The 23,838-nt window shown below is 42.4% G+C and overlaps 1 protein-coding gene across 1 annotated transcript in view; it reads right to left on the reverse strand.

Annotated features, from left to right (window-relative positions):
* LOC100120219 (discoidin domain-containing receptor 2) overlaps window positions 1-22,530 on the reverse strand; it is a 185,155-nt gene extending 162,625 nt beyond the window's left edge. The window contains exons 1-2 of the mRNA XM_031920837.2: window positions 22,424-22,530; window positions 9,200-9,362 (exon numbers count right to left, since the gene is read on the reverse strand). The gene's annotated coding sequence lies outside the window, so the exon portion shown is untranslated. The remainder of the gene's footprint in view (window positions 1-9,199; window positions 9,363-22,423) is intronic.
* Between the last annotated feature and the right edge of the window lie 1,308 nt (window positions 22,531-23,838).

Consider the following 23,838-nt stretch of genomic DNA (forward strand, 5'->3'; position numbering starts at 1 on the left):
CGAGAATCTCGCTGGGAGGGAGACTGAACATTTCAGAAGGACAGTTTTGTGCATAAAGTGAAAGAGACAATCACTGCGTGTTTTTACATCAAAAAAATGAAAATAACGTTAATGCAAAATCGCGAGCCGAAATACATATGAATGTTAGAAACGAAGAAAACAAAGTCAGCGGCGGAAATTACTTTCTGTTGCAATGCTGGGAAATCAGGAATGAACATTTTTATCTCGCCCCATTCGCATCTGTTATTTGGAACTATTGCGAGATTTTTAAATCAATAGGACGAATGTTGAACCGGTGTATAAGTGACAATGCGCGTACTCCGCAACGAGAAAAAAATCAATCCGGAATTCCGTACTTCCGTATCGCGTTTGATAGAGTTTGTTTGGGATAGAAGTAGGAAGACCCTTTAATTTATTTCTGCATTTAAATTTAACGCGTAATCCCCGCTCGAGAATCGAAAGTAGCGTCCGAAACAGGAGCGCACGTCGGGGAATTGAAAACACCATATAGCCGGATAGCTCAGCAGTCAGGCAGACGCTCTTGCTCGTTTTTCCCTCTTTTCTTTCTTTCCCTCTCACTGGTCTCCTTTATTCGCCTTTTATTTTTACACATTTTTCCTGCTTTGCTTTTTTTCCGCTCCGCATAATCTTCGACTTTACTTTTGCTCATCAAACATTCCTTTTAATTAGCATTCCTTGCCGCGTTCTGTTTTTTCGCATCCAAATGGCAAGCTTTCGCACAGAGCCGAAAAATTGCAGCGAATTTTAGAACGCTGTGTTTTTAGTTTATATATAATAATTTATCGCTTTTTCATCCTCTATATGCATCGCAGCCACAAACATCTCTTATTTCGTCTGTCGCTATACTCGTTTACCGTTTCGATTTCGGCCTAGCTCTCAACACATACAGGCACACGAAACCGAAACCTTTGTCAAGTTTACTCGCAGCAATTTTCCACGCAGAACTTGGCGCCGTATTTCACGAGCTTTATCCACAGGTCGATCCTCCAAGACCAATGAACGCAAAGGGCGAAGACTCGGAGGGAAAAATAGTAACTCCACCACCGAGCAAAGAAATATACATAAAGCTCAGGAAGCTAAGAAAATAGGTTTTCCCTTTTGCCTGCACGAAACATTGAATTGATACATTCGTATTCCGTTCTCTCTCCCCTGCTGTACTTATGCATTCGCCCGCGCGCCTCATACACATACAGGTATACATGAAGTTGGAGAGGATTCGTTTCAGAGAAACTTGCTCCCTCGTGCTTTATTGCGTCAGCTGGAGTTCCTGCGTTACGCCGCCGCCGCCGCCGTCGTACTTGCGGATGGTAAACATTTTTCTTCCGCTTTAAGCCGAGCTCCTGTGCGCGCGCTGTTTTAATACCGAGTCTGAGAATTATGAGGCTGGAGTTTCGTTTGCTGCGGATATAGGTCCGTCAAAGGGCTACCGCGAGATGATAGAGCTTATTGTTTCGAGAGGATAAGGAGTTTTGTAACGATTCCAGTGTACTCTTGAAGCGCTCGGTCGTTGACAATAACTAAAGTACTTTTTCGAGAATTCAAATTCATCTAAAAACTACAAACTATTACACAGGGGGATTGTCTCCTAATCTCTCGGCAGACATTCCTTTCCACGCGATTTCGCAATTTTTTCCCTCCGACCATAATCGACTTCGTCACGTGCGGCACACAAAGTCGACGTCACTCAGTTAGAAGTATAAGCAGAGTGCGGTCGGGCAAGATGATTTTTCGCGGATTTCGATTTAACTTGCGGAAAACTCTCTCACTTCGAGTTTTATTAACAATCTCCCGACTCCTCACACGTACACACACCCTATAGAGACTATACAAGACGACGAGTGTATACAAGCGAAAGAGAAACACGAGTCTGGCTGGCAGTAGGCCCAAACTAGGGTTATTACGCAACCACGGAACAAGTTACGAGTGTTACATTAATCAAGTTAGCTGCGAGTTGACGTCGCGCCAACGAGGTATAGGGGTGTAACTTGTTAACGCCGACGACGCCGGCTAGGTAAGCATCAGCGAAGAAAAGAGCTCTAAGGAGATCGCAAGGCGAACTGGGACTTGTGCGGCGCGCTTCTTCCGAAGGCTGTACGTACACAAGGCGTCGCGTACGAGAAGTAGCAGTAGCTGCGCTGCTGCAGTCGCGAAGACGAGGCAGACGACGGCTTCCATGCATAAATATACATAGTAACGCGCGTTGAATTTTAACGCCGTCGAAGGATGGCTGCTGCTGGGATATACGCGTCGAAAAATAAGCTTGGCTTTGTTGCGGAGATGCGCCGGATGGATGGGCTGATGCTTCGCAGAATTGATGATTGGATGGATGGTAATGAGAGGGACTTTGATTATAGCGGAATACTCGGTTGCATGTTTATGAATTAGATGATAAGAGATTATTTGGTTCACTTGTCGCAGTTTTCGCTGTTTTCAATAACTCTCCCGGTATCACGTCTCATGTCTCTCATTACTAAGAAGCTTAAAAAAGAAACATACCCGCAACAACTGTAAAATCCTAAGAACCAGGGACTATACACTTCCCGCAAAAACATCCTCAAGCTCGAAAGCTCTCTCTAAAGAGCCCTGCGCAATTCTTTTATTAAAGTGGAATATCGCGTAACGCACGCGAGACGCACAATATGCGCCGTACAGCAGCAGAAAGAAGAACAAGAGGAAGAGAAGGAGAGCAGAAAACTCGCTGTCGTTTTCTTCCACGACATAAATCCCTAAGGTGGGCGTCGCGTCCGCTTCCTCCTTCCTCATCCTCTCGCCTAGTTTTCAGCGCTCCTATCTCTCTCTCTACTCCATTCTTGCAGCGTGCGCGACCTTGATGCTGCTGCCGTTGCGGCTCGCCGGCAAAAACGATATTAAATTTACCTTTGATAAAGCCAATGCGGGACAGGGATGGAGGTGGACGACGACTACTGCCGCGAGTGGTAATACTACTGCTGCCGCGGAGTGTGTATAGACCATAAGAGATGAAAACAACGACGCGACTCTAAATGTCAAGCTGCCACAAGAAATAGCTGTTTAATGTTTCAAAAGCTTCTCTGCTTCCGGCGAGCGAGTCTTCGAATTTTTCCACGAATCACTCGGTGTATTAATTTCTGATATTTTTCATCCCGCATGTTTTGCGTTTTTCCGCCAAGCCGAAGCCAGAGCTTCCAAGAGTTTCCGAGAAAGGGGTAGTAGAGCAAAATTACGCTTGTATGAAAAGTAAAAGCTAAATAATTGCTCGTACACTCGAAAAGTACTTACGATCGCGTACGAATATGTTTCCTGAAAGCGCCGAAATCGATCAAAATTCTTTCGGCAGTAGCGCGACTGTTATTAGTTCAACATGTCCCTACAGTTGCGGAGCTCTCGAAAAAGAGAGGTCTTTGTCCCGCAGCCCAAAGTGCGCGTTTAATCAAGTAGGCAACCTATGTAACGCCCCGCTTTACACGGCTCACACACATACAGAGGAATATCGGCACAGCCGTGCGAGCGGTGTACACACACTGCGCAGTCAAACGTCGAAATCGCGAATTATTGACTATTGATTGGACTCTCGCGTTAATCAAAGATCGCATCCTCCCTCTACGGGTAAATGCATAAATGAGCACATAACATATTTCACGCGCGCGCGCGTCAGCCGCCAACTGGTTCTATATACGTTGCTGCGGCGCTGCTTCTCGCGCAGACGCGGAAACTTTGATATGTAGGTAAAATGATAATTTATTGCGCGAAAGCGATATGGAGGGAGGGAGAGCAGAGCCGAGACTGGGCTGCTTTACTGATGCAGGGATTGGAGAGCGCGAGTGGAGAAAGACAAATAGCGCGGTGGAAGCTGGCTGAAGGCTCTGCTATTCTCTTATTTTGAGCGAGAGTTGAAATTGGCTGTTTTTGCGCGAGAATTTTTTTTTCGTGAGTGGATTTGGTAGTGTTTTGATGGGGGATGTTTTTTTTTGTTCACTGCCAGAGTTTATGAAAATCTTGTTTCTTTACGTCCTTTATTGTATCGCAAATTCAATTGAATACTTATTAATTGGTTGAAACTGCACAATTATGACATTTAGTAAAACAAATTTCCTAATTATTGACTAAATATGCAGTCGGGAAAGCAGAAAAGCATCCTGCAGCAACCGACGATACACAAGAGAACACCGTAGGGTTGAGTCACCCGGTGACGTTCCAGAGTTTTCCAAAAGATGGCGCCAGGTACTGGACATATTGAACTTGAATACACGTATAGTTTGAAATGTTTCATAATGCTTCCTCCTAGAGGAAGCTTTGTAATAGTAAAATTTTCAGTTTCGTCAAAACTTCTAGAAAACACGTTTTGGTGTGATAGAAGTTCGAATCAAGTGTTTTTAGAAAATGTCTGTATGGATGTGTGTGTACCGTGATATTTTTGGAACTATATAGGCGATTTTATTGAAATTTGGCATGGAGTTTTGTTTTTTGATTCTGAATTCGGGAAAAGTAGCGTTATTTGGATCGATTGACGTGTTTTTGTTTTATGGCCATTTTTTAATTTTTCAAAACTATTTTTTGCGGGTTTTGTATCATCCCATTGTTACAAACAATTCAGCTATAACACATTTAAAAAATAATAAAATTACCTACTTGTCCCCGTTTGACACTCAGGATCGACCGCACTGTTCGGCAAAAAAAGCAAAAAAGATGATTTTTCCGAAATAAGGTATATCTCCTAAAAGAAATATCAAAACCTCGCAAAAAAATCTGATTTATAGGTTATGAGTCAAACTGTGTACCACCAATATTTCAATTGTTCATAATAAAAATTACTATTAACCTAGTCAAAATCTTCAGAATGCAAGTATATCCCACCATTACTAGGCATTATAGTAATTTTTGCTGAACTTATAGCAACTTTTGTTACATCATTGTTCTGAGTGTACGTACTAATAATAAAAGGAAATTAATTATTCAAAAGTACTATACTAATACGTTTATCTAACATATTGTATATATATTTTATACAAGTTAGTTGTATTAAATTTTACTATTAGTTTGTAATAAATGAAAATGCGCGCACCAAACTGCATTATACCTCGCCCTCATACAAAAATAGTATATGTGCAACTCGCGTGGCTTTGGCATAATATACCATGACATTTAGGTTTTTTTTAACTATGTTTGTTTAGCTTACACACATGAAATATTTCCGTTTTTGATTTTCATCAAAATGTAAATGTAAAATTTTTCAACTTTTTTTCATTAAGAAATTACATTTTGTTATGTATGTTGCGACGATCATTGCTTCGATTGGTAAACGAACTTACATTTTCCGTTGCCTATCGAATTTTTGCTATTTAAATAATTGACAAATGATATTGCTATGCATAAGTTTTACAACGCCTTAGTAGGTACTAGAATATTGCATAGCAGCAAATTATCGAACAGTACTCTTGCAGACCTTCATAGAATAGAATCGAAATATTTGACTAATCCTATGCAGTTCTTGGCTGTTCTAGCAAGTGATTTGCGACCTTTTGTTGACCTAAGAATGAAAAAATTAACGAAGATGAAGTAGGAAATCGGTGGTTGTTTGGAGAGTAGTAGAAGAAAAAGTCTGGGGATTTGAAAGACATACAGATCCTTATTTTTCTGCTTCTGATGTGTTTTCACTCTATTTACCTAAAAATTAATGTTTGGAGGGGTAAGTGTATCGGCGAAAATATATCGAGGATTAATCTTGCCTTTGTCAAAGTTTTACTGGGCAGAGTATATAGGCTTCAGATAATGTTGTTATACTTATTGCAGCAAGTCATATGCGTACAATATCAAATAAGTTATAAATATTCAAATAGTCTATAAGATTTCTTAAGGACATTTAATCACCTATTAGAAGCTATAAAAATGATTTCGAAAAAATCGTGGTTGTATCACCTCTATATTTTTCAATATATTGTGCAATATGTTAAAGCAAATATGCAACATTTTAATATGCCAGTCAATCGGGAGGACATTACACCTCTGGTTGTACGTATTTCTTTTCTTTTTATTAAAAATGAATGATTTAAATCAATATTTAATTATAATCCGTATGATCTATTTGTAGGAGCTAATCAAAAATTCCTGTTTTGAAAGTGTAAAGCAAAATAAAATTCTCATGGTCGATAAAAATGAAGACAATACTATTATTAAGTTTTTTACAATAACTATACACCGATACATCTATTCGAAACAAATGATACGACCGTTTTGAAAGTTCATAAAAGATTTCGAAAATTAAATTTATCTAATGTAAAGCAAAAAAATAGACCTTTGACTAGTGCCATCATTACCGCTTCGAAAGCTGCAACTATTTCAAAAGTACTTGATGAGTTAAGAAACTCTATTTGGTGGAATAATAAAGCATACTTCATAATCATTAACAATAGTTTTGGAGAAAATTGTCAAGAGGCACACAAATTACTCAATATTATTTGGACTTTTAATATATTGTCTGCTGTATATTTACGTAGAAATTCGAGCCATCAATCAATCATATACACTTTCAATCCATACTCTAATTTAGCTCCAAGTGTATGAACTGAAAAACGTAAAAGCAATTTATCAAGATTGTCTTGGACCTTATTCACATGCCATGTTAACCAGATCAAAAATCTATTTAAAACTGGTAAGTTAAAATGCAACAATATATTGTATTGATAAGCTGCGTGAAAAATAAATCATATATTCTATGTAACTTATTATTTTAAATCGTTTTCAAGAACAACGTATTGGCACAGTATGCTACAGCTACTTATTTTTTGACAAAACGAGACATTTGAATGGTTACAATTTGAAAGTAGCTTCGAAATTAGACATTGCTGGAAACAAGTACGATGAGACAAAAGCAGGCTATGACATGTGCAATAATTTTAATTGTCGACCAATGTTCGCAATTCTAAATCAGATCAATGCAACGATAACTTTGAAAAATTCTTCTAGCCGTCATGGTTACGTAGATGATTGGGGAAACGCTCGTGGAATTATTACAGATTTAATTTCTGGTCCAGTAGACATAATTTTACTATTGCATTACATGAGCGATTATTGGTGGCTGCAAACACCTTCTATCTATTCTGATAAACTAAAACTCGTGACATTAAACGAGCGAATCGAATTCCGCGAAAAATTAATGGAAATTTTCACATTTAAAAGTTGTATTATATTGTTTATAACGTATCTGTTCTTTATCTTGAGCTTTAAAATAATTTTTAAAAAATCAATCTGCTTGGTTATTTTAGAATGTATACGATTATTATCAAATATGCCAGTTTTAACTGCGCCACAACTTTCCAAACCCAGAATTCTCTTTATTGGCTGCGTATTCATTGGAATGTCGTTCAGTTCGTTTATGCAAAGCTATTTGAGTGCAATCGTAATTTCAGAAGATTAATATTTAATCATAGATACAATCAGTGATTTATTAAAGTCGGATTTGAAAATTTACGGACCACCGAATATTAATAAATTGATAGTGTGGAATGAAATCAGAAAACGTTTGGTCCCTGTTGACTCCATGCAAATTTGTTTTGAACGCCTCCGACAAGGGGAAAGGATTGCTTGTATGTGCATGGATTTATTTAAAAAATTTTACATACCAAAAAGCAAATACTTTCACGTAACGAGTGATAATCTACTTGAAAGAGACGTGGTATACTTATGGCGAGAAGATTTTCCACTCCTTCAGACTATACAACGCTATATCCTGTTAATGACAGAGAATGGCATATACAAATTTTACGCAAGGCTTTATTTGCATTCTTTTACCAAAATTTATGATGAAACTGTAGCCTACAGCATTGGCCTTGTGAAGATAGATTTTATTTTTTATAGCTTGATAAGTGGCTGGATTTTAGGATTCTTGGTATTGCACGTTGAAATATTTACATTTAAAGTAAAAAAATTAAGTCTTTCTAGTTTGGCAGTTTGGTGTAATGAAGCAGTTTTCGAATTTCTTTTTGCTTCGAGTATTTAAACCACATAATGGTGCATTTGACTAAGGAAATAGTGTTATTTGTAAAATTGTGACTTGCAAATCAAATAATCAATAAAGTTGCCTCGTTTAAAATATTGAATCCCTCTTATTTAAACGTATAATTTACTTATTCTTACAAAATTTGTACTCGTTTATATTCACCATATTACGAAGCACAGAAAAAAGCAGCAACTTTTCACTACTAAATAGAAAATAATTCAAGCCCCAACACGCACTATCAACGTCGGTCCAAAAAAGCTCCCGGCGTATAAGCATCGGAGAATCGCATAATGAGTACATTTAAAGTATATCCAGCGCGAAATCAGCCGTTACGACGTTCCCGCCTATACTGCGCACGCTACTTCGTTATTATTATTATTGCCATTCCGGGGCGCGCTTCGCGATCCGGAGGGCGCGATATTTAACTGTGAAACTCGTTAGAGCCATCGAGTACGCGCTCGGTCAACTTGAAAATCATTAAGCGCTCGCTATACGACGAGTCGCCCCGCTGATAATGGCCCTCGATAAAAGAGGACATTCGCACCCGGGAGAAAGAGTAGATAGCACTCGTCGTAGTCGACTTTTTTTCTTTGCAGCACGTGTCGATTTATACGTGGGAATCTGGAAAAGGTGTGCATTGTGTCATGTGGTCTTTTAGTTTTTAGTAGCGTATGGTAAAAAACACGGGTTTGGAGAGTAATGTGTTCTGGTTGTTTGTGATTTAAAATGCTTTTCATATTCTTTTGTATTTTTTATATTTATTGGACAATCTTGTTCTCCTTGAATTCAGTTACAATTCATGAATAATAGCTGAATTGAGGTAAAATATTTAAATTGAATTTCCGGGAAAAGTAAAATCAGTTGTATTAGAACGCTTTCGAACGAGAAAGCTGTCGAAAGAGTTGATGAATTCATTAGTAGACAATTGATTTTACGTAATTGTCTAAAATAACTAAATGGACAAGTAACGTGTTGCTCCACAAAGAAATTCTGTAGTTTTAAAGTATCGAACGGGCTACGTTAAAATTCAAACCCATAGGTAATACATTAAATCGATAGTTTTAAAGCCACGTCTTTTGCAATGAAAATAAAACCTGGACATTGGCTGCCTAATTTATAAATGCGTGATCAACCAACTCGTTAAATTTAAGTTTTAAAGAATTACTTACAATGTTGTTACCCAAAGAAAATGTAAGAACTTACCCTCAGAAGATTCTCCTTATCGACTGCTGCATTTTTTGAAATCGAAAGGAAGTGAGAAAGCTGTTACCAGATGCTGCTCTACTTTTTGGGGGTGGAAATCGATTCTGCACTAGAGTTTCAGCTAATGTTCGTACGATGGCGCGACAGACCGACGCAACATTATCTGGAATAGAATCAATCAATCCTTTTAGAATCAGCTTCGTTTGAAATTGAGGACAATTCACAATTTTAAAAATAATTATTGATTATAGTCACAAATTTTATTTAAAAAATAAGTAATAAATAATCCCAAACCATCGACCACTGCATAATCTCACAACGAATTCACCGCCAATCGAAGTCAAAACTCCTCGATCCCCAAAAACCTCTTCTCCACTCGTTACAGTAACAGTTCAAAAAATAAACACATCCCTCTGCGAAGCTTCTTAAAGATGTCGAGAGCCGATAAGTACAAACCACGAGCTCGCAGTGAAATATGCCGGTGTGCCTCGGTGCGGTATCCTTTTTTTTCCTCCCGTTTCGCGCATTCGTCCTAACGGTAGCCTCCGACCAGCCATTTATCAAAGGGCACAAGCTCCTCTCCCTTTTTCCAGCTGCAAACTCATTCAGATAGCCACGAGCAACTCGCGCGCGGCAGCTCCTTATTTATCCACTGTCCGAGTAATAGATCCCGGTCCATAAAGTCTCGTTCGTCAGTAATTGGAAGTGAAAAAAAGAGAGATACCTGCAACACTGTACATAGCAAAGCCCAACACACCGTGGTGTATCGATCCGCTGCATCTCTCTTTCTACTGCGCTTCCTTTCTTCGCTAATTATTTAGGAATGGCGATCGATCTCGCCGAGCACTGCCGACGAGAAATTGCCAGCGCGTTACCGAATGTATGAGCTACTACGCGCCGCGTGAAAGGCTTGGAATTGCAGGCGTGCATTTTTAAATTCCTTTGCGCGGCTCAGGCTAGACGAGAGAGAGAGAGAGAGAGAGAGAGAGAGAGAGAGAGAGAGAGAGGGAGAGAGAGAGGGAGAGATAGAGAGAGGGAGAGAGAGAGAGAAAGAGAGAGAGTCGGGGATATAGGATGGCTTCGCAGTAGTTGGATTGCGTAATTCACGGGGTAAATGCTTTTCGGTAGACAAATTACCGAGCTTGTCTTTCTGCGCTTCGCGAGTAATGGGATTTTTTTTCGTAGGTGGTTTACCGAACGAATTTCAACGGATGTAAATTGTCTTTATTTCTATTTCATGATACATCAATGCAGTTGAAGCAACTTTATAACGTATAACAAATGTTGTTTTTCGTTGAATATCACGTTTCATTCATCACGTCAATCCTCTAATGGGAAAAACACATCTTGCAAAGGGCACTTGTTTATACCGCGGAGTCGGCGAGAAGGAGCATTATTAAAAAATAAATTAACCGGGAACGTTAATTTTTCACTCTGAAAGAATTCATTAATTTTTACTTCGAGAAAATTGTTTCTCGAGTGCCCCTCTGCTTTATGATTCTTTCTTTGCTCGGCTCTCCGGTTCACATTTTATATACATATATACACACGCATAACCAACCCTTCAGGTTTTTCCTGCTCTCGCTTGCTTATTCGGTTTTCTGCTTTTTGCACCGCAATGTTCATTTATATTTCTGACAGTTGCTTTCATTTCTCCTCGCTCTTAACGCGAGACAACCAAGTTCCCCGACGCAAGCTCCTCTACTTTCCCGTCTCGACAAATATTATTTTCTCCGCTATAATAAAATTTTCATGATCTACCTCTCCCGCCATGAGAAATGGAGCTTTGAAAGCGCAGCAAAATGAAAATTAGCCAATGGCTCGTTCATTTCTTCGTGACGTTGTGTAATGAATGACATTGGGCGCGACGTTCTTTGACTGCTACTCATGGAAAATACTTTTTCCGTTGAAAAAAAAAAATTATTTCTGAAAGTTTACAACCGAATTTCTCCGAGAAAGAGAGAGAAAGTTCTTTTTCTTGAAAAATAAATAAATTGAGGAATCTACACGGAAATTTTAATGGAAAACTGCAATTAATAAGGTGTAATTGAAACCGGGGCGCGAGAAGCGCAAACACGGAGTGTGTTCGAAATAAAAGCTTTAGAAATCGTTCGCTAATTAACAGCGGCGCTGAAGCTTATACGTAACAAAAGATAGCAACTCTCGAACAGCAACGGAGAGAAGAGAGAGAGAGAGAGAGAGAGAGAGAGAGAGAGAGAGACAGAGAGAGTGAGAGGGTGGTAGAGGGAGAGAATCAGAGAACGATTTGTAGAGCGACGGATTTTCAAGATACGCCGCTTCGAATCCGCTCCCGCGTAAACCCGGGATATCATCGCCGAGCGTAATTATCTTTCGACGCTCCGCAGTCGATCCGACATGCGCTGAGCCAATTGAATCGACTCGCGGAAAACAATTGCTGGGATTACATATGTCGACAAACTTTTCGGGGCAAAAATGCGCAGACCGTTTATACACGCGTACATGGACGTATCCTCGCTTTTGCAGCTAATTCACCTCGAATATCATTTTCCGAATGGAATTCTTTTAAAAGTGCAACGTACACGTTAAAATAAAAAGCTGCGCAAAATCTCAAAGGTCCAGCGTGAGTTTTAATTCGTGCATGTGAACCGCTGCTCTGCCGGTGAAAGAAATTTCAAGGGTATGAATAATTAAAATTTCGTGACGCAGTTATCCTTGGAGCTGGAGTTTCAATTTTTATTTCAGACTATTAACGAATACCGCGAGTACGCTGCAGCGTTCATATGTACAGTGTGCACGTGTGGGTGAGGATATGGTACACGAGAGTCGCAAGCGTAGATTCGGCGATTTAATTGCGAGATGGATTTAAATGGAATTCAAATGGATGTTGAAACGCACTCACGGCGCGAATAACACCGAATCTGTTTCAGAGTTACATTAATATTCCTTTTTCCGCTTTAACGAGAAGTGACATTTTGTGTAAACCTTCATCATATTGGAGGTGTCGTAAATTTCACATTATTGCATCTATGAACCAAGCTAAAGCAATTGCCAATTTCGTAAAAAATGCCAGCACTCGCGTCTTTTAGCTTCTTTCCGCAAAGTCCGAGTCGCCTCATTACCGTATCTGCATGTCTCGGTTCCCAATTATCTCGTCGCCCGTCTTTCTCACTCATTTATTCCATCTCTCTCTCTCTCTCTCTCTCTCTCTCTCGGCGTCCTCCTCCGGACGCGTTATTCTGTTTTCCCTTCGAAATTCCCAGGTAGACGGCTAATATAATATAACAGAGTTCATTTCGTGCCAATTTGCATGTACCACGGGCTAATTTGCCAGAATTGAATTTGTCCTCGCCTTTCCTGCAGCCGAGCCTCGTCGCAGGCACGTGCTCCGGTGGCTATATTAGCGTGTATTGGTTGCCTGCGCGGAGTTCTCCAACTCGGAAGAGACGCTCAAAGAGCTCGCTCTCTGTAAATTACAAAGGATTTGTTAGAAATTCGGAATTTTCGTTTTGTTAGATTCGACTTGCATAATTTTTAAATTTCCAGCCGCACAAACTCCTCTCCATAAATTACAATTAAATTTCCCGCGTTGTGCGTCATCCACCCCCTAAGAAAAATAAAAACAGCAAACGGCTTAATTAACTCGAAATCACAGCTGTGACCACTTTATCAAGAAACGATATACACACACAACGATATAGCAGCACCGGCGAGAAAATCGGCTGCCAACTCGCTTATACCAACGCAGAGCCACGGGGCAAGTCCATAGTTTCCCGGAGCACGTAGCTTATATATACACAAGCACCGGGGGGCACTTCCAAAGTCGTGGTTGGAATCGAGAAGCGATTAAAGAGCTGGAAAAGAGCCGTCGCGCAGCGGCGGCACCTGCCGCGGGGCCAAGCTTACGCCTCCGAGTGGAAACGATATATACACGTACATACACACACACACACACACACGGAGCAAACGCTTTTCGCGCCTGAGGAATACAATAATTACTTCAGCTCAGATTTGCGAGCCGGCTGGAAATTGAAATTTTCCTGCCGTTTGAGTTAGCATGCGAATTCCTATAGTGTTTTTTATTCTACTTTGCTCTGCGTCACGTGTTAAACCTTTAATCGTATACGATTTAATTCGAAGCCCTGTGTACGCAATTTAATTTGCGATATTCGAGATGTAACTTCAGCCCCGAATCGGGCGTAAATCAATCCACATTCATATATAGCGACAAAATTTAATCAAAATTCTATCAACAACAATCCAGTTCAATCCACGGCCCGCTTTCGCTACTCCTAAACTGCTTCCTCTCTGAATTAACATCTCTCCATCTTCGTTCCACCTTACCCCTCCATTCTCTCTCCCTCCTTTCCGCGCAAGCTTCAGCAACACACAGCTCGTAGTATATATATCCTTGCGCGCGCGGGCACCGGTATACGGAACGTTTTCAATTACGTCATTATAAATTGTTGGCACTTGGCCGCGTGTTGCCAGCTCCGGGGCTTTTCTCAGACGCGCTGCAAGTAACGGTCCCGCTGGTATTATATTAATTTAATTTTAACTTCTTTGACCGTGCCCATGCCGCCCGCGAGTTATTGCCTCGAGACGGCCGCGTTTGAAGGAAAATTTTCCGCACCTGCATCGCGAATTTCGCTCTACGCCTTTATATATATATATATATATATATATATATATATATATATATATATATATATATATATATATATATATATGTATATGTATACCTACACCACTGCCCTGCCGGCTGAGATTTATGGCAGTCGACGGGGTGTGTTTAGTTTTGGAAATTCGCTCTCGTGTTTTTCTTGCCGTTGCCGCTGCTGCTATTATACTGCCGCGTTAATTAATCCGTTTGCGATTATTAAGAGCTCGCGCTCGGCGAGAATCGTCGAGTGAAGCTGTGCGCTGCAGAGAATAACGGGGTAAAAATGTTGTTCCTTCGTATATACACATCGCTCGAGTTTCATAAATTATGCACAATGGTATTATCTCCAGGTTGTACACTATAGGCTATTTTTGAGCGGAACACTCCATCCGATTAAATAGCAGTCGTATAGAGCGAGTATAGACCATCGCCGGTGTAGGAGTTAATTGAATTTGCATATTTTAAAAGAGCCGCATATAGACTTTGAAATGTTTGCCGCGTAATCTGGCCCGCAGCTTTCTCTCTCTCTCTCTCTCTCTCTCTCTCTCTCTCTCTCTCTCTCTCTCTCTCTCTCTCTCTCTCTCTCTCACTCGATTCAACATTCGACAATTAATTCATGGATTGATTTTCACTCAGCCGAAACTATACACCAAAAGCTCCGCGCTCGACTCGATGTGCGCGCGGCACATTCTGATATATCCCCTTTCTCTCTCTATCTACTGTATCGATACATATATTAAAACGAATTTTCCCGGATAATTCCCCGTGATTAATATTTCACCGCGCTCGCCGCGTTATATTTTCGCCGGGCGACATCAAACAGATTAAGCGATATCAACGCGACCGAGCTCGAATATATACGCAGAGAGACAAAAGGTGCGCAACAACAGGGCAGCAACAGCAGCAGCCACTCTCGAAATTCATTTTCAGCATATTGCATAAATGTATGTTTGTGTGTCGGTGCAGGCGCGGCGGGGGCTGCAAAAAACGGCGGGAAAATGAAAGGGCCGTGTACGCCGGCGCGTGCTGGAATTTCGAGAGATGAAATAAGTGGCTAGTGTCAACACTCGTTCACTTTGTGAACCGCCGACTCTCGCCAAACAGCCGCGATATTAACGTCCTCCCTTTAGCTACGTCCTTCTGCGTCGCGTATACGCGCGCTTGTCTCGCGCTCTCTATATGTGCGTGTTTCTCTCTCTCTCTCTCTCTCTCTCTCTCTCTCTCTCTCTCTCTCTTTGTGTTTTATATTCTCAGAGTCGGCTTGCATTTTATTTGGCCGTTTTTTTACGGCGACGATCCTTTTTTTTACGAACTATAAAGTTCAAAGTTGATTTCAGCGCGTAAAAGTACCGAGTGCGCACGCGGGCGCATTGTAATTGAATGGCGGGCTGTGAAAATTATGCGAGAAAATTTTACGATGAACCGGATGCGGCTTTATCGGAATTGTCGTTTCGGAGTCAATAACTCAGTGTTTAAAAAAAAAAGAAAATTTTATCAATATTCAAGTTTTGTTCTGTAATCACGCTTGCCGTCACGGATCCATCACAATCGAATCTTGCCCGAAACAAAAAGTAGCAAGCAACATGACTCGATCGAAATCCTAATCCCCTGCGTTACAGGCCTTTATCATGCTAATATCGGCTCGAAGAAGATTCCGAATCACGCGCCCATCTGCGAGGATTACTGGAAAAAAAAGCCAGACATAGAGGGTTCGCGATTATGTTTATACCCACTGCAGCAGCTTTTCCTGCATAATTTATCACTGACTCCCTCGCTCCGCATCACCGGGAGCCTCGACTTATTAATATCGCATCAATAAGCGACGGCCAAAATCGGAACCCTTTCTGAACAGAGAGAGACGGAGAGAATTGATTGTACGAGATTTGAAATTCAATTTCGGAGCGGTTCCGAAATCACCGGCGCGGATTATATTGTGGAGTATGCGCTTTAAATAAACCGCCCCGTGCACCGCAGTGGAATAACCTTCGCGGGTGGACCCTTATTTATGCTACAGCTGTGCAAGTGCATATTCTTTTCATAATCGAGGTATTTATCTTCACTGCGTTGCGAACCTTCGAATCGATTTATCTTGAATTCTGTGGCGTTGGGTATACGGATCATTTTTTAAATACATGTAATACCTGGTAAACACACTTATACAACACATTTCTATCGGTGATATTGATTTTGACAAAAACTAAATTTTTGTTATTGATGATCTTCCTCTAAAAAAGCACCAACTGCGTTCATCTACGTGATGTCACGTCAAATAATTATTGGCCATCATCGTATTATCTCTCTCGAACCTAATCTAAAATCTCTTCCCACCTCTGCGCACATGCACACTCGCACGCACACACACACACGAGGATTCAATTGAATGCGCCCGCACGTTCGATATAAATTCAAACAACTGACCCCACTTCGGTCGCGTCGCCGGCTTTAATCTCGCCTCTATTTAACAGCACGTGTAATTCGCAAAGGGCCTCCCCACCCGCGTGATTAATTGACTTTATACAGCACAACGACGACGACAACGACGACTCTCCAGACTCCCGCAGCCGACATATGCGCTCCGTCGAAATAAATCTAAAGCCCGTACGTTTGACGCTGTGTTTACCGCGTGTAATGCGACCGGCCAATGAGTCGGAAGCTCAGGAAATTGTTGTCGAGGTATTCGGGGCTCTGGAAATTCCCGCTTTTGTGAAATCCCTGGGAAGAGAGCCGGACCGGTGAATAGCCAGGGCTATTGTCATAATTTATGATTTTACAGTGAAATTTCTTTGAAGTCACGCTCGCTAATCGGATTATATTAGCGCAGTACGCGGGTTCTTGGACTTTATAGCAATGGAGATAGCGGCTTTTGTTTTATGAAAATGAGAAACCGCGAGACGAAGAGAGAGTAAACACACGGCGCTGCGAGAGCAGGCTTTGCGCGTAATAAAAATTGTTATTTTTAGTCAGAGGATCGTGGCGTGTATTAACTTCGGCTGTGGGTTCACGGATTTTCAATTTCGCGCGCGTGGGCACAGGATCGAAAAAAATTATCTCTTGATACTTGTTTGCGCGCGAGAAATTCGATTTGCGTAAATCTCAGTGTTTGTGGTTCTTTAATTCCGAGAAATATACTCCTCAATCGAATATAACCGAAAATAAGTTATAAATGATCACGATTAATCCAGCACAAAAGAGCCTTGGCGTATCTCTAATCCTTTAAAGCTCCGGCACCCATAGAGTCGAATGCTGTAAGCCGAGCAGAATCGCTAAACGATATTCGCACGCGTCGATTCGCCGTACGCCACACGAGCCTTATCTCGATTTTCGGAGTCGATCATATTCGAAGCGTCGAATCATAATCGCCGCCATTAATTATTGCATTGACTCGGTATACGTGCCTCGTGCGTACAAGATGGAATGAAAGAGGAGAGATAGAATGGTATGGGGAAGAACGAGGAGAAAGGACTCGTATAATGAGAACGGAGAGGTGGAGAGCGAAATTTATGAGTGTCGATCATCACTGTGGCTTTATAAAAATTTGACGCCTTTATGAAATTTTTCCGTTTGGGGCGGCTTGAAATGGCGATGAAACGATTTTTTCCATTAAATTTTGACTCTTGTGAGACAGTCCATAAATCGCTCCGAAAAAATTATAACAAGAAACTCAAAATGCATCACTCTGCGGATTAATTCACGCATAATAATTTACCGGAGACGAGGATTCGCATGCAAGCGGGGCTCCCGAAACGCGAGCTGTCTTCGGCACCCGATGTTCCTTTATCGACTCTCTCTCACCCACCCTATCTCCATATCTATCTTTCTCAGGCGGAAATCTACGCGCGGTTGGCTCGAGCCTCGCGACAGCCTAATACGCCACCTGACGTGCAATTAATCGGCTGATGAATCGTTTGACTCAAGGGAGAGAGCGTTATGTTGCACCGCCGAGAGAGCCCCCCCCCTCTCTCCCTCTCTCTCTCTGTAATTTTCCTCACGTCAATGAAAATATGTCCTCGCCCTCTACTGCTGCTGCTTTTCTATAAGCTGTTCGCGCGCACGCGACTGCTCTTATTTCACGTCGATCAATTTCCGGGATGAAACGAGCCGCTGCGAGTGAAAATGCTCCGCTTGCGCTGAAGCCGCGGGGTGAGAGAAGAGAGATCCTCTATTTTTAGTGGATGAGATAGTTCTTATCTGGATAATCGATTTTCATGCTCACGGGGGTTCGAAGCTATGGATCAAGTTTTGCATCTTAGCAAATTAAATAATAATCTCTTACAGCTAGCTAGAGAGAAAGTATGGAAAAAGTGTGTTTCTACGAGATTAAATTTGTTGCCAACTGTATATCCTAGAGCTATACAGGCGCGACAATAAAAATAATCCGCCAGCAAACAAGCCACGCGTATCAGTGCGGAGTAACACGCAGAAAAGTCCACAAGACGTCCCTAAAATCCTTAACGAAATCCCAGGCACGAACCTCCGTTTACCAAAAAATAAATCTCTCTTCTCGCCGCAGCAACAGCAGTAGCAACACAGCTCGCCAAAATCCACAGCGCGACGTTCCTCCCCCCTTGCTGAAAATTCACTTTTTACGATCTACACACAGCCGCATACAACGACATTAGATACTCGTTTAACAGCCGGAAAAAAAGCGCCGGCGATTTAGGCGCGGGGCGAGGGAAAGCTACGTGTGCTATCTCGACGGCTTCTTCCGCAAACAGCTGTAAAGACAGACCGGAAAAGCCAGCGGTAGTATAGGCGCTATCTGCGCCGTCCCGGCGCAAGTTCGCGGTCGAGTTAACTGTCATTATCGCGCGACGCGTCCCTGCGTACATAATCAATTTCGTTGGCTCTCGTGAAAAGAGAGAGAAAGAGAGAGGAGATCCTTCGCTTTTTTCTTCTCGCCCTTGGGGTTGCGTTGGCTCGAGACTGCGTAAGGCGGAGGTTTATTATTGTGTGCTTAAATAGGCGGGAGTCGTGCGAGTGCGCTATCGGTTGGATGGCATATTTTTCGTTCGTCGCGAGATAGGCTATCTTTTAATTAGATCTTAGTTTTCGAACGGGAGATTCGATGGTGTTTGCGTTGCTACACTTTTATCGCAGACTTTTGCCGCGGGGGAGATCGAGTTTTTACCGATCGAAGAAAGTTTGATGAAACGCAGAGAGAGGACATTTTTTCTCTTTTTTTGCCTTTAAAATCGCGAGATATTTTCCAGCTACGAAAAAGTGTATTAAAAGTCAGTTGTTTGATGCAGCTAATTATAAACTCGGCTGTATACAGTTTCAGCTCGCGAATATGCTAAACAGCAGCGGACAATCGATCAACAGTTGACCCAACTCGCACGCGCGCAATGACGAAGCCTTCAATCAAAAAGCAAAACAAGCGCATACACGCGAACTCGTGCAGCGGCAGTATAACTTTCTTTAATTAATTGTCTCGCATTCGGCGCGGGGCAAACAAAATATCAGGACCGTCAAAACAAGGACAAAATGCGCAGCGTCTACGCGGCATTTCGAGAACCCCTTCTATTGAAAATTTTGTCGCCTCGAGCTACGCGCATACCAGCCTATTTCACGTTGCGCATATATTGCACACGAAGCGAAAAACGCAAGTCATACACACCGCATCACGCGAGCCAACTGTACATGCCAACGTGTCCGCATATAGTGGACGAGGCTCTGCATAGGTGTGTATAGGTATACAGTGGCATAGAGAGGACAGACAGTAGGTGCGAGAGTGATAGCGAGCGCGGACTTGATTAATAGGGGATACATCTGTTAACGGCCGAGCGATAGACTGAATGGCGATAGTTCGTGGAAGAGATGGCTCCGCGCAGTTAGCATTAATCACTGCGCTGGAAGCGCTCGGTTTCGCGCGCATAATGCGCTCCCGGCACCTCTGTCCATACATAAGGGGGACAGAGAGAGAGAGAGCAGCAGCGGCGACGACGGAGCTGGCGCGACAATGACTGCCAATTTCTGGGCCGATTGCCGAATCAATAACGGCCGATTTAATCTTAATCGGGGCGCTGATTTAATGACGAATGGGCCGCTGCCCGCAAAATTTGCGTCCTCCTAGGCCCCGCTGGGGATAATTTCGGTCGGAGTAATCGCGTCCGATGCATTCATTAGGATACAGCGAAAGAGAGACGGAGAGATGGAGGTGTTAAACGAGGCTTGGAAGATTACGGGGCGGTGTTTCCCGTTTCTTTTGATCGAGGGAAGGTAATATTTGGTTGTTTAGACTAAAGTCGTGAATTATTGATGCGGCGTGAGGAATTTTTATGAAACGGGAACTCGGGGGGCAGTATTAAACGCGTGAACATGTTTCGTACTTATTTCGGCTTTGTGAAAATTCTCGAGCGCTACATCCTGTTGATGCATATATTGGCTACGATTATAGCTAGAAATTTCGCTTATGAAACATTTTCTACTACAAGTTCAACGAGCAATTCCACAACTTACGTCAGCAGACAAGGTTAATTTGGTTGACACAAAATTACTGTAATGGTAGCGGGTAATAAGAGCTACTGATCGGTCATATTTTTTCCATTTTAATTTTAATAAGAAGGGCATGTATGGCTACATGCAATTTAAATAATACATGCGATCTATTATCTCCATTAAGCGCCATTCGCTTATGAATTCTTGCTATTCAGTGGGCAAGAACGAGTTTTAAAAGAAGGTTGTTACGTTTATTGAAAACAATATGAATATCAAGATATTTGTCGTTTTTATTTTCTGTTTAAATTTATTCTTGTTGCTCAAAGTGAACCTAATTGGCTGAGTCATCTGGAAAAGTGCTTATGGAACTGTTATAAGGTCAACGAAATACACATAAATCCTTTACTAGGGCAGGACAAATATTATACTCATCATGTCAATCAAATTCTTGCCCTTGTATCGGGGAACCCTAAACGGATACACGAACCAGGCTATATTCGTAAAAGCGTCATTAATAAAAAAAACACTGGTCGTTTATTACCATCTCTTTCTTAGAGTTTAGAGATGAAGTAGAATAGGAATATTTGATAACAAAACTTATGACAACAATACGAAAAATGGCCATAGAAATGAAATATTTGATTGTTATATTTCACTCTTCCAAGAAAAATTATAACGCAATAAAACGCAGTATAATTTTTTTATACGGTTTTACCAAAACATTATTAGTAGTGAAACACTGGGGTCTGCTAACGCAGCCCAGCGTTCTTAAATCTATGTTCGCGCGCCGTCACGCTCCAATGCATACACGGTGGCGGGCCGCCTCGGCCCAGGGCGCCAGGCATCGAGATGCCAGGGATCCCGCGATCCCCTTTCCGTGTGAGCGCCACCGTGCGTTGGGACCCGACGGCGTGGGAGATGAGCTCGGCTAGCTCTAAGGAAGGGGTGGAGTATCGAACAGGGTCGTGGGTCATAAAACTCATTAAGGCTTGCTGCGGATATGATATGTCGTATTTATTCTTCATTTTTCCTCTTAACAACCACGGCAACCTGCCGAAAACCTGCGGCCTCTACAGTCCAGAGGCACTACGCTGAACTAACTAAACTACTATGCGGCACGTCACGCCGCCGATCGAGGTCATCGTGAGTGTCACAGACGCACACGTCTGCAACGCGAGCTGCGAGACGAGTCAGCGATAAGAGTCCGCAGAGCCGTACTACGATGCATAGCATGCGCTTGTATCGTAGACGTTAGCTCAGTGGTTAGAGCTCCCGCTTGTTAATCTCGGGGTCCGCGGTTCAAGCCCGCGTCTACTCTTTTTCGCTTTCCGACTCGTCTCCTCTCCGTCCTCTCCGTCCGTTACATGAGTAAGAGCGAACTTCTACACGCGGCCCCGCAACGATTTTAATAATTCTAACCTCCTTCCGGGGAGATCACCCGCGCCCACCGAGCAATCGACGCCACCGCCACGCTCGTCAGCGCGCCGTCCGCCGACTTGTCGGTGTGGGCGAATACCCGCCTCGCCTCTCTGATCGTCTACCGGCCCCGACGACCAGCGCGTCCGTCGCGGCGTATTCTCGCGAGTTATGCGACTTCCCCGGCCCATCAGACGCTTATTTTTCCATATACCGCGTCGTGGAAAACCCGTACTCTATACTAACTCCTCGAAAACCACCTCACGAGGTGACGACCTCGACACGACCGCGCGACGACACACCACTTGTCCGTCCTCTCCGCGCACACTCGTGCATTCTGACGGCTACTTAACGGAAACTCTACTAATAGCTAATTTAACCTAATCACTAACTTACTTACTAACGGTAGCTCGGTAACACGCAGTAATCGGTAGCTGATAGGGATGGCGGGGGTGAGGAAACGATAGCGGGGAATTGTGCGAGAGCGAGAGCATGGAAAAGACAAACGGTAGCTTGAGCGGAGGGTAACGATAGCGTGAAAGGAACGATAGCGAGGAAAAACGAGAGCTTACAAAATTCGCAACAGGCGACGAGACCTCGCGGCACTCGACTCGCCGCCCTTGCCACGACCGTCAAAATGCATTGCGTCGCACTAACCGTGTCGCGACGCGTTCATCCGAGGCACAGCCGCACTAATTTATTCGCACGCTAAGTACACTGTTACTTACTTGCTACGATAACGAGAGCGAAGGCGAGCTGCAATGGCACGCGGGCACCGGGACAATCGAAGCCTCGGTGAGCAGCGGAGGCGTCCTATCGGTAGCAGCGTTGCGGAGCGAAAGAGGCCGAGCTCTCCCGACGCGGCAACACGTGGCCGCGGGGCCAGCGCTGCGCGCGCTCCCCACGCGAACTACTCCCCCTTCTGTGCGTCTACTCGCGGCTCGACCTGCCACGTTGCGAGGTTGTCGTTGCCTCTCTATTGCGCGGCGCAAATTTTCCACTTGTAACGTGCAGTCGAACTGCCACGTTACAGTAGATTAGATTTAAAAATCTTGGAAGTGTTTGATGATCAAAAAAAAAAAATCCAAGATATTCTATAAGCCAAAGTCGCCTTCAACTATTAACGTACATTCTGTTAACATGTTCACCAAGATGCACAAACGCATTAATTTCTACAAAGTTGATTGCATATTTTCAAACAAATTTACTTCGGATAATTTAAAAGGACGAGTTGTAAGGATGTCGCTATACCCAAGCCCGCCAAATTTGGATGCTGGTTTGGACAAAAATGGCTGCTACGATCCTCAAACTCTTTCCGGTCCTCGGGGATTTATTCTCAAAGCCATATCGAATAAATTTAGCTGGCAGATTATGGTTGTGAAACCCGATATTTTTAATCCTTTCCCGAAGCCTGCCGTAGTAGTTAACAAAATATGCCAGTACAGCGCTTTTACTCTGGCTACACTTTTGCTCGACAAATCAGATGTCATAGGTAATTTCGATTTTCTGCCCTACGCAGGCGAGACGGATTTGAATTTTTTATTCGAACCTTTTAAATCGGCTCACATTCGTATAACCGATCCAGTTGTGGTAATGGTACCAATTCTCCATGAAAACACCATAAATCTATCAACGAATTTCTTAATAATGCTAATGACTATGATGATAATTGTGATATTTTTAAAAATTGCGGTGAAAATTATGAAATTTGACGATTAGTTCTAGTTTTGGATACATTTTGTCAATCCTTACTTTCATGGGCGAAATCTCAGTGCGTCGTTTTGGCTTCATGTCTAAGACATTATAAAGCGTATAAAATAAAAATGTAAAGGATCAGATGATTGCGAGCAAATGTCTGTAGTTGTCACAAATGTGTAAACATGACTGCAAAAACAAAAATTACACATTTTGTTGAAAATAATTCCTGTATATTGAATAAGTTGATTCAGTTGATGTATAATTAATAACGATAGAAGGTAATTACAGTTGCATGCTGATCGATCATATTATTATTTTTTTTTTATTTTAATTTTTAGTAAAGGGGAGCACGTGTGGCTACTTGCGATTTAAATAATAGATGCAATCGATTATTTCTGCGTGGCACAGTCGTGTTTCATAAAAATCAAAGGATCACGTTGAATTG

The sequence above is a fragment of the Nasonia vitripennis genome, chromosome 1 (assembly GCF_009193385.2).
Source record: "Nasonia vitripennis strain AsymCx chromosome 1, Nvit_psr_1.1, whole genome shotgun sequence".
NCBI lineage: Eukaryota > Metazoa > Arthropoda > Insecta > Hymenoptera > Pteromalidae > Nasonia > Nasonia vitripennis.